Source organism: Mya arenaria, chromosome 5 (assembly GCF_026914265.1).
Source record: "Mya arenaria isolate MELC-2E11 chromosome 5, ASM2691426v1".
NCBI classification, from domain to species: domain Eukaryota; kingdom Metazoa; phylum Mollusca; class Bivalvia; order Myida; family Myidae; genus Mya; species Mya arenaria.
In genome coordinates, this window is record NC_069126.1 from 70,749,277 (window position 1) to 70,761,531 (window position 12,255).

Here is a 12,255-nt window from a genome sequence, read left to right on the forward strand (position 1 = left end):
AAGCTGCCTGACATATATCAATATGACAATGTCCTTTTGACACTATACCTGGGACTGTGAGAATTGGGGTGTGGACTATATTCATAATCTGTATGAGCCATAACTTTCAATTTGTACTGGATCATTTTGTGACTGATAATTCAACAGTATGCAGAAAGAAGAAGTCTCTACAGTGACACAGAGGTGACATCACTTTATTTATATTGTGGCCACAACTTAGTTACTTGAGGGCACAACTTAGTAACGTGTGGCCATGACTTATTAAATCGTGGCCATAACATAGTAATATATAGTAGTTACTTAGTTGTGTTCACAAGTAACTAAATTGTTGCAACATTTAAATGAATGCGGCCTTAATATATTCAAAGTGTTGCGAATGTCATGTCAGTGCCACTGTATTAGTATAAGTCTGACTTTACGTAGCAAAGGTAAAATAAATATTCAACAGTAGATGTGCAATAAATTTATATTATTACCGGGTATATTAATCACCATATATGATAGGACAGATATTTTATGAACATGTTGTGAAATATGACTTTCTAATGAACATGTCTTAAAAGTGGATGGCTCAGATATTTAGATTAGATTAATGCTGTTTGCTACCTTGAATGGGATGTACACCTGATCAAATACAAATGATATATCTTGGCCATCCCAAGCATAATATACTAAGAAAACTATCTCTGCCAACACTTACATCTCAGCGTTGGGTTAAAATTGAAATTTGATACATAGTAACCTGAACATGAAATATTTCGTCAGGAGTGTAACAATTTGAAACAGTTGTATTTAGTTACTTACACAGAATACCATTAGTAAAATGAAATAAAAGTGTTACTGTTGTAGTGCTTTACTGTTGTTTCAATTGAGTTTTGCAATTTTTTACAAGTTGAGCAAGAATTAAGTAACTGTAGACTTTTTATATGGTTTTGAAAAACCTTTCTCAAATTATGTAAAATCGCAATGTGTCAATATTTAATTTGTATTATAATGTTTCACTGGCTATCAATTACTTTGTAATTGCATTTCCTTTTTATTTACACTGAGAAATTTTAAGTGAAATCTATTTAATGGTTGTAATCTACATATGTCAGGAGTGTAACAATTTCTTAAAATATTGTTCCTGTTTTAATTTTTGCTGCGTGAAGTGAAATCATAATGCCTCCTATGATGTCTTTGTTAATGTTACTTGTTATTGTTTGAATTCTATGAAAATGTATTTTTTTTTTTAGTTTAATTGCACAATTTAAATAGAAAATTTAAAAAATACCTTTGAATATTACATTTCATCAGTAAAAAAGTACAAAAAATCAAATTCTTCTGAAATTTTGAGCGACTGAGTAAATTCAACATTCTATAAATGTATGCTGACATAAAAGAATAATTGGGAGACATGTTAACTTAGGTTATTTCAAGAAAAAATGACATTGAAAGTTTTCATGTATTGTGTGATTTTATTCCATGTTTAGTTAGATAAAAGTTTGATAAAAATGTTAATATAAGTTGTTTTCTCTATACAAAACCGATTTTGTACACTACAAAGATTGTTCATCAAAACTAGGCATACAGCCTTGTATTTAACGATGATTTAAATTTAGACCATTTTTCAACTTTTCTAACCATTTTTTTTTTAAATAGCCCATGTCCAAAACTTAATAACCAAGATATTCACATGAAACTTTTTTTATCATTTTTATTCTGTAACTAGATACACAATCAGGATGTAGAATTGTTTGGAGTAGGAGAGTATATCCCTTAAAGTATGTGGGAGTGTTGGGGTCCTCCCTCATTGGGTGTTAAGGGGTTCTTGGAGCGTAGCCTGTCGACCCTTAAATGAATTGTAGCCTTTTTTGAACATGAATCTTGTTCTCTGCATGTTTTCAAGATTTTATAACAGAATTGTGTAACTTAATTAGAGAATTGCTCACTTACAGTATCTACAGGTTACGAATTCACATGTCAAGAATCTATTAACCAATGTTTCACAATGTACATATTCAGGAGAGGAACAAGGAACACTTCCTCAGTTTCGTCCAGTGTCTGAAGTCAACGATGATCGGAATTTAGAGCAGTCTGTTTCCATGGTGAAGTCATGTATTGAGTAGAAACTTCACAAACTCTTCTCACAGAAATCTACAGACCTGAAACTTGCCAGGTAGTTGATGATAAAAACATGTTTTTGTTGACATTATCTAATTCAATCAGTATTATGATTCCCTTCATGATTCAGACCTCAAAATTCAGATTCTCATATTGTTACAAGCTTGGTGTATGGGTTTTAGAAGCACCGACCATTCACCTGTTTTACTTTGCTGTTTTGACAAATATTCTTTATCCTGGACTGTAACTCAAAACTGTTTAAAATTTTCACATGAAACTTCGACATGTTTTTGCTAGTGGTATGGTTTTAGCTGAAGAGTTTTGGAAGGGTCCTTTATTGGTAACACCCTTTGCTTTCATGGAGACTATTTTTACAGCATGGGTACTCTTCTGCTATGGGTACTGATCTCAGTTGTGAGGTAGACTGTAGAAAATCTCATTTTCTGAAAGCATTAGTAACACTTTTAGTAAAAAAACATCAATTTTCAAATGAAAATATGAAAACTGCAATCTGCTCTTTTGTCAGCAGTCCTATATCACTGGATTCCAAACATTTTCACAAAAATTGGCTCATTCCAAGACAATAAATAAAAAAAAGTTGTCAAAACAGTTAATCTGTGAGAGTGCAGCTAAAAGACTGTCGAGTGTTTTGTTTTGATTAAAACTTTAATATGATAACACAAACAAACTTAACATATTTGCTTGTTGAAACCTAATATTACTTCAATGAAAAACAATACTATTATTTTCTGTAAAAAATCATGATGTTAAACAGCCCGATACAATGTAGGACCCATTTTCCTTTCTAAAACCTGGCTAAAAGCCTTCAAGTGGCAATATGGACATGTTTAGCAATCTTTTATTAATTGTTAAATTATGCCCCTTGATTGACTTATCCAAACTGACAAGTGCATGATGTTAGTGCCCTGAAGTAAATTGTATTGGACATCTCCTGTCCATATCAGACCTCCTGTGTCCATTCTGCTAGAAAATTCCTTAAGTATGTATGCACCATGGTACTATAATGGTATTAATTAGGTGATTTAATATTAGCCCAGTTATTTGTACAAGGTCAGCTGTATTGGCCTTAGCCTGATGGGGAAGGCATATACTGCTGACTTGGGGCAAATAACTCAGCCAATATGAAATCACCTAATTAATGAGTATTTAATTATCTAACTATTACATACATATATATATACTGCACCATTTTGGTTTAAAACATTCTGAGACCTTACCTTATTATTTCCGTTTTTCATTCATGGATTCTTCTTTTTTAGACATGACTTTCCTGTTTATTGTTTAAAGTGACATTGTACAGACTTATAAATAAAGCCGATTGCATTGTATAGTCTAAGGAAACCAATCTTTCTGTGATTATTTTGTAAATCTTTTGCCAAGGCTCAAAATTGTTTTCACCTTCATTGTCCAATCTGTCAGTATTAAAAAAAATAATAGTCATAAAATCCACCAACACGTTTAATACAAATGTAATATCAAAATGTACAAAGTGGTTGAAGTATTTAGGCTAGTAATTCCAAATGTGTTTTAAACAAGGCACACAATTTTTAAAATAAGTTTCAAGTTTTATTTTCATCATGACATATAATATGCATGTGATATCACAAAACAATGAAACATATATTAATTAATATCAAATAAAACAGTTAACAAACATATCAAACACAAAAAAAAGAAAAGAAAAAACCTTAACTAAATAATATTAGTGAAAATATGAAGTAATAAGACACAATGGAATGGTATTGTTATTATGAACAGTTCTTGTAGTTAATCGGAGTATGGAGAATGAGACATCTGAATTTCAGTATTTATAGATAGTTTTACAGAACAATGCCAACTTAATTAATTTAGATCTATTTTTACAATCCATATGTTCATCTTATTTAAAAAAGTTGTGGTGACAAATGTAATAAGGAACAATAAGTTTTTTACGTACGATTGAAAAATGGAAATTCATCACCAAACAGTCAGTTAAACTGAAAAAAAATGGCTGCCTTGTAAAATTATTTACAGCAATCTCATATAAGTGCAAGTTTTGACAGCAAATGAAAACGGTCTGTTTTTCCTATCTTGTATGTAGCGAGTTTAGTTGCCAATAAAAACAGCAGAAGCTCTTATTGGCCGACTTTGTCGAAATAGGGCTACTTTTGGCATATATTGTCATCAATTGTCAAGTATTAGTATTACAATTGTCCCAGTATTGCTTCAAATGTGTAATAGTTGATTAATAAAGGTCGATTATAATGCCCTGTTCTTCTGTTACAGTATCCTGAACATAGCTGTAATGGACCAGTCTATACACCAGACCTCTTCTGTCCATATCAGACCTGATTTGTGTAACAGTCTTCTGTGTTAGAGTGCCTCAACTTTAAAATATTCCAGGTAATTTATCAGCTGAAACGATTTGTGGTGTATAACCTTAATATTTTTTAAATTGTTGTCATTGGCATTTTTGTCCAAGTTTTTTAACCTTGACCACAACTAAAAAATATTCAAGATGTTCACATGAAATCGAGTGCACATGTTCAGTGTCAATGCAATGACCACCATTTATTCCACTGCCACATACATATTGCAGTATACATAAATACACAAATAATGAACAGTCGAAACCCGTTGGCTCGATATTCGAGGGACCGGCAAAAATACTTCGAGCCTCGAGAATATCGAGCCAAGCGGGATTGCTTATTAAATGTGTATTTTTTAATGCGTTAAAGAAAGACTTGTTAACCTCGTTTGTTATTTGCTACGTTATATCTGCAAGAGTATTTATTGCCGTACACACTTCGTACAGTTCACAACATGCCGCATTTGATACTATGAAATCATTTATTTACGCAATAAAATATAAACCCATCCATATAAAAACAATATACAAGCAATCTTTACACTGAGTTAAGAACACATACGAATAGCTTAGGTTGTATTGGGTCCTTCTCTAGATTGCTCAGCATTTGATATTTGTATGAATTCTTCCATTTGGAGAAACATTCAGCGCAGTATTTTTATGTGAAGACGCCTTATCAAAATGCATTGAGAATTATACATGAAATGTATACTTTTGACGTATGTACTCTGGCCAATTAAAGACTGAAATTAAAGTGAAAGCATGTTTGCTCAAACTGTTTAATCATTTAATTTTCATAATAATTTTGATACCAATCAAGCAAATCTAATCGATCAGCGCCTCAGCTTAATGATCATTAAGTCAGGCAAACAAATCAAGGTGTGAAATTCATACCTGATCTCGCAAAAATGACATCGAGCAAAGCAAACAAAACAAAGTGTGAAGTTCTTACTACGGACCGTGAAAATGACATCGAGCATGGAGAGATATCGACCCTCAAGATATCGACCCATTTGCTTAAAATTTGTATAAACATAGAGTAAAACAAATCGGTCCTTTTAATCAGGTTCGAGCCAACGAGGATATCGATCTTTGCGATATCGAGCCAACGAGTTTCAACTGTATAACATTGGATGTCAATACAATGTGCCATACTAAGTAGGGCCTATAACTCTGCTGTTACTAATTGAGTTATGCCCCTTTTTCAATGAAACCCCCCATAAATCGTGGGCGTTTCCTTACAGTGCTCTAAGCTTTAACCTCAAGTATCAAAAGTCTCGAAAAATTGAAAAATTTATTGTGAATATTATAGTTCATCAAGTCTTTATCATAAATATGGCTTAGTTTAAGGAATGTCTGGCTTGTTAATCTCCAGCTGTGCATTCCCTATGTATTGCCTTGGTGTCACAGCAGGGTGCTATATTTCCTGTTTGTTGTTTAATCGCTAATCGCTAACTAAGGGAATTGTTCATAGAAAAGGGGCTGTAATGGTTGTGTTTTGGCTGAGCAATATTCATTTAACAGAGAACAGACACCAGACGGCAATAACAATTAGGACCAATAAACAACGTTGTGTTATGCTCATTTCGAAAGAAGGAAAAATTAGAGGTGTAATTATATTAGCATCCAGCTACCTCATATATATATATCAAGCCTCCAACATAAATGACGCAATGCCATTGGTTCAGGACTGATCACGCGTGACCCCATATTTGTCCATCTTGGGTCACCAAATTTATATCGTACCAAAATGGCGTCTATTTTCCGATTCCGATGAATATTCCGATGAATAAATGAAACATATACATGTAAACATGTTGTCGACGTGACATATACGTTACGGGGTTAGTAGGTGACCCGAATTGTGATATACAGGGCCAAGGAAACTATATATTCGGGTTCAGACTTCACTCCAAACTGATATGGTTTCCTTTGCCCTGTATTTCCCATATCGTGTCACCTACTAGCCCCGTAACTTATCATATACATTATATAAACATCATATTTGCTGTTTTAATGTATCTTCATGAAATACAAATGCTTACACTAACTTTCTGCGATACCCGGAATTGTCACTTGAAGAATATTTAAACTAGGCCTGTATTTAATGCTTCCATACTATTCTTGAATAAATCAAGTTCGTATACACTGACTTCGGCTACCATGGTATGTAACTACATTAACATGGCATTAACTATTCTGGCCTTAATTTGTTTTTTTTCATGTTCAAAAGTTATGTCTGCTTTCTGTTTCCGATTAACTTCAACTAAATACTTATCTAGTGTAAATTGTAGCATAAAGGAAAATCATAATTATCATCATGAAAATTTTGCTTTCTTTCATTATTCTGTGTAACAGGCATTATGGACAGATTTTAAAATAACTTGCCACATGTGTTCCACATACCGTACCAAGACGACGTGTCGCGTGCAAGACCCGTGCCCCTACCTCAAAGGTCAAGGTCACACTTAGTCTTTATTCACAATGGAGTGCTGCATATAGGACATAGAGTATAGGTTGTCGTGTCCGGGCTGTAACTTTCCCTTGTATGGACAGATTTTAAAATAACTTGCCACATGTGTTCCACATACCAAGACGACGTGTCGCGTGCAAGACCCGTGTCCCTACCTCTAAGGTCAAGGTCACACTTAGTCTTTATTTACAATTGAGTGCTGCATATAAGGACATAGAGTATAGGTTGTCATGTCCAGGCTCTAACTTTCCCTTGTATGGACAGATTTTAAAATAACTTGCCACATGTGTTCCACATACCAAGACGACGTGTCGCATGACAGACCCGTGTCCCTATCTAAAAGGTCAAGGTCACACTTGGGTGTTTATTCACAATGGAATGCTGCATATATAAGTATGTAACAGTGTCGGTTGTCAACTATGGGTGGTATTTTTTATACGCCCATCTTACGATGGCCGTATTATGGGAACACCCATGGCGGGCGGGCGGCTCCACAATGTTGTCCGCTCTCTAACTTGAACATTTCTCATCCAATTTCCACCAAACTTCATGAAAGTGTTTGTTGGTGAAATATCTAGGTCAAGTTCGATAACCAGCCAAATCGCTTTAGGCACTCCAGAGTTATGGCCCCCTGAATTTGTCAAAATTGGCCATTTTAGCTTTGTCCGCTCTCTAACTTGATCATTTCTCATCCAATTTCCACCAAACGTCATGAAAGTGTTTGTTGGTAAAATATCTCGGTCAGGTTCAATAACAAGCCAAATCGCTTTAGGCACTCCAGAGTTATGGCCCCCTGAATTTGTCAAAATTGTCCATTTTAGCTTTGTCCGCTCTCTAACTTGAACATTTCTCATCCAATTTCCACCAAACTTCATGAAAGTGATTGTTGGTGAAATATCTAGGTCAAGTTCGATAACCAGCCTAATCGCTTTAGGCACTCCAGTGTTATGGCCCCCTGAATTTATCAAAATTGGCCATTTTAGCTTTGTCTACTCTCAAACTTGAACAGTTTTTATCCGAATTTCACCAAACTTGCTACTATAAATGTTTGTTGGTATATATTCTTGGCAAAGTTCTATAACCAGCCAGGCTCTTCAGGATTATGGCCCTTGAATTGGTCAAAATTTGCCATTTTTGCTTTGTCCACTGTCTAATTTGAACAGTTATCATCTGATCTTCACCAAACTTGCTGAAAATATTTGTTGGTAAAATAAATCGGTCAAGTATGATAATCAGCCAAATGCCCCGAAGCACTTCATGATTACTGCCCTTGCCATTTAAGCTTTGTCTACTCTCTAACTTGAACAATTCTCATCTGACCTTCACCAAACTTGCTGAAAATGTTTGTAGCTATAAAATCTTTTGCTTCTTGAAAAGCTTGCTTCTCAAAGGGCCAATGTGACAGTAAGTTGTCTTAGAATCCAAGAAATTATTGATGGGCGTATTTTGTGAGTGTCACTCTTGTTTATGTTTAGAGGCAATTTAAAATAACTTGCCATATGTATTTGACATGTAAAGGCAAGATCAACTTTTCATGTACTGACCTTGTTCATAGGTCAATGTCACAATCGGGGGCATTCGTCACATACTGTGACAGCTCTTGTTAGTTGAATATTGATCCACTCTAGTGCTCTTGTTTGTTAACAAAGTTTTATAAACTTAAGATGTGAGTAATGACATTACTCACATCTTAAGTTTACAAAACTTTGTTAATGTTAATAATATATTTCCTGCAGATTGCACGTGAGAGTGACAGTCAACAGTTACGACAGACATTACCATGGTTACAGGAGATTTCCTGCACCAACCAGGCCCTAGACAACTGTACACATGCCAGGCAGGCAGCGGACGACTGGTATAGAATAGTTTACATATATATACAGGCTGAGTATTGTGTCAAAGAAGATAAGATGGTGAATGTTGGTTTTATCTCCAACAGGTGTAATTGCTCATGGCCCCAGTGTTGGTTTCTATCCAGATAATGTACTTGGCAATGATTTTTTAAGTTATCAGCTTTTGTGACCAATGAACTCAACAGAACTTATATTATGAACTAAACACTTAAATTGTATTTTCTTGATTGGAATATTTTGTCTGTTATTATCACCAATATAATACTTCTAGTTGGGGGAGCTATCCTGCAAATACCATGGAGTTATATATTCTTGCTTAACACACTTTAAAGGCAAGGACCCCTGTTGTCACAGGCTTAAAGACAGTCTCACGGATTACATGTATTTCACCCATCACTGATTCAAATTTGAGACACTCATAGTTGATTTATCCAGGTATTGTTTTTTATTTATCCAAGTTACAGCTTAATAACTCAAACAAGGTATTCTACAAATAGACTTGGCGTTACTGACATCATCATGCATTACTTTTATTTATATACTGTTGGAATTGTCATAAACTTTAAACTTATGTTTCTTCCTATGTAATTGAATGTACATTGACTGTCTGGAATGTTTGAGACTAAGTATGTATCTTTACACATGCTAAATAAGAATATAATTAAGAATATTGAGCTCTTGATTACCATTCATGTCTTAAATGCTGATTTTTAAATGGATTAAATCACTAGAATGGGAGAAGTGTTGCTATGAAACCTATGTTTCTCAGAGCACTTATTTTTTTTTTTACTGCCATTCAGAAGTACAGTCTTGGTTGAATATTAATTTCTAGATTTAAGCACTAAAAGCCTGATGATTATGTGATGTTTGCTGTACCTTCTGCTAGGTTTCGCTGTCTTCTGAGGTTAAAACAATTCGAAAAAAGAAAATAGAAATAGATGCTTTTAACCTTACTGTTAAACAAATGACATCAACTTCATGCACAGATCAGTATGCTGTTATGAGTTTTTTTTACCAGTATTTAAAGAGCATAAAAATACAGTACCATTTCTTTTCGTGCGTTATATTACAACTTACATGTTTATACATTACTTTCAACTGTGAAATGTGATAGACCATGTTTTCTATACCAGGTGGTTGGAGCCCAGCCAGAACGGTGTCTCCTGGATGACTGTAGATGACCACACCTTACAGCAGTTCATGGACAGATGGACGGTCCTAGTGACCATCTTTAAGACAACAGCTTCTACACAACCAGTGAGGGAGACCAACTTTCATCTGTGATTGCACATAGACAATTAACAATGTACCTCCAATTGCTCTGACAGAAATGAAGGCAGGTGTGCTGTGGTCAAGTTATAAACTAAGGAAAACTGAGTTTTGCCCCATTAAGCTTAAAGAGGCTTAATTTCAGAGCCCTACTGGATGAGCAGATCATTCTTTATCGGAAAACGTCACATACGCAATCATCAAAGTAAACCTCTTATTTAAATAAACTAAATTAGTGTTAATGCAGACATCAAGCGGCCTTGAAGGATGTGGTCAAATGCTGACATATATATATACATGTTTACATAATTGAATACAAGTCTGTTACTTTAATATATAAAATTATGTAAAATGTGAAAATAAGTGACAGCTGAAAAGTTAAAGGACCTAATTGTGTAAACCATAATTACATACTTGATCCTAGCACTGAAACAGATTAAACAATAATTGAATATACAAGTCGACTGTTTGTAATTTCTTTGTGTTTCTTTTTAGCTCACCTGGGCACAAAGTGCTCTGCGTGAGCTATTGTGATAGGGTGTTTGTCCGTTGTCCATCCGTCGATCATCAATATTTACCTTCATACAACTTATCCTAAACCACTGGGTCAATTTAACCAAACTTCACAGGAATGTTCCTTGGGTGGTCCTTGTCCTGATTCCTTTCAATAAAAATGGTTACATGTAGAACTCTGGTTGCCATGGCAACTGAAAGGTAAAACTGAAATTCTTCTTCTCAGAAACTGCTCGCCCGATTTCAACATAATTTCAAGTGACCCTGTATCAAATTCCTTTATCCTTTGACAGTTAAGGGTGCCATTTTCTGAAGGCAGTTGAAGCTTACCTTATGAACCCAAATTTGAAAATAGATGTGTAATCAGCTATCAGATCGTATTGACATCTATTTAGTGCACAATTAAAATATTTATGTGTCAGATAAAATTCAAATACAAATCTCAGTTATGTTTTACCACTTTAAAATGCTCTTTATAATATACAACCAATCAAACAAATTCAATACCAAAACTTGCAATCTTTTGTTTATCATTATGAATAACGAGGTCATCCCAGTAAAGTTGTACTATGCAAACATACCAGGTAATTCTAATAAATTAATTGTCAACAGTTTAATTTTTTATTTTTAAACGAAAAGTATCAGAAACGTTCATGTTTCAGTGCTTCCATTTTTTGATAAACATTTATCAATTTAACTGCATTTATAAGACATTCAATAAGCTGCAACATGTTAACCATTGCCTAACGCTCTTAATAAAACTAACACCCGGGCCCCAATTTCTCGAAACTTCTTAAGTCCCTTATAATAGGATTAAACTAATCTCACTATTTTTGTTGTTCTATAAAATGTGTTATATTTACTTCTTCAAGAATTTTTAGAAACTATGTAGGATTAATCGGTATGATTATCAGAATAAACCATTTTTCATTTATCAAAATCCAGTTTCAGTATGTATTTTGGCTAATTGAAATAAGCGACTTAAGCCTGTTAAGCTTAAGAAGTTTCCAGAAATTGGGGCCGGGTGGTTTAACTTTCGCGGCAAAATACAACATGACTACACAAAGGGCAGAGCTAGTGGTTCAACTTCGTACAAACACCAAATAAAATGGTGCTCCCTCCATTTTCTGTAGATCGCCAAAATGAACTCTTAACATTATATACGAAGACGTTAAATGTCACCGTAGCATCTGAACGAAAATGGCCCCTCCTGATAGTTCATTGAAAAGGGAATAAAACCGAACATTTCAATTATATATGAAGATGTTAGTTTGTGGTTAACTCCCTTATGCGTTTTGTAGAAAAGGAAGTCCGCCCACAGCTGGCGGCTCCAAGAGGCAGCGATGAGGAAATGGCTTGTTGTTGCCGACAAAATGTATCAAAAAGCTGGTCTCACTAACTTGTACATGTACTCATACTGATGGGCCCCTTTTGTATAAATATTAGCGTTTACCCCTGAAGATGATACCTATACAAATATGTATTAACGTCCATTCCTGAAGATGTTACTAGCCACTTAGCCCCCCCCCCCCCCATTCCCCCCCCCCCCCCCCAATTATGTGTACAGTACACAACCTCTGTTTATTGATCTTAATCTAATTGCCTTGATCCCTTTTATTAGATCTCCGATCTGAGTATCCGTCTATCCTGCTGTGCAGTTTTGGAGGTTAAAAGTA

The 12,255-nt window shown here is 34.7% G+C and overlaps 1 long non-coding RNA gene across 4 annotated transcripts in view; it reads left to right on the forward strand.

The window, feature by feature from the left end:
• Positions 1–10,484, forward strand: part of LOC128234665 (uncharacterized) — a 36,095-nt gene extending 25,611 nt beyond the window's left edge. For 3 of the 4 annotated variants that reach the window (XR_008260994.1, XR_008260996.1, XR_008260995.1), the window contains exons 11-13: positions 2,005–2,158; positions 4,390–4,506; positions 8,681–10,484. This is a non-coding gene — a long non-coding RNA (uncharacterized LOC128234665). The remainder of the gene's footprint in view (positions 1–2,004; positions 2,159–4,389; positions 4,507–8,680) is intronic. The other variant, XR_008260997.1, reaches the window with a different exon arrangement.
• Positions 10,485–12,255: the final 1,771 nt, after the last annotated feature.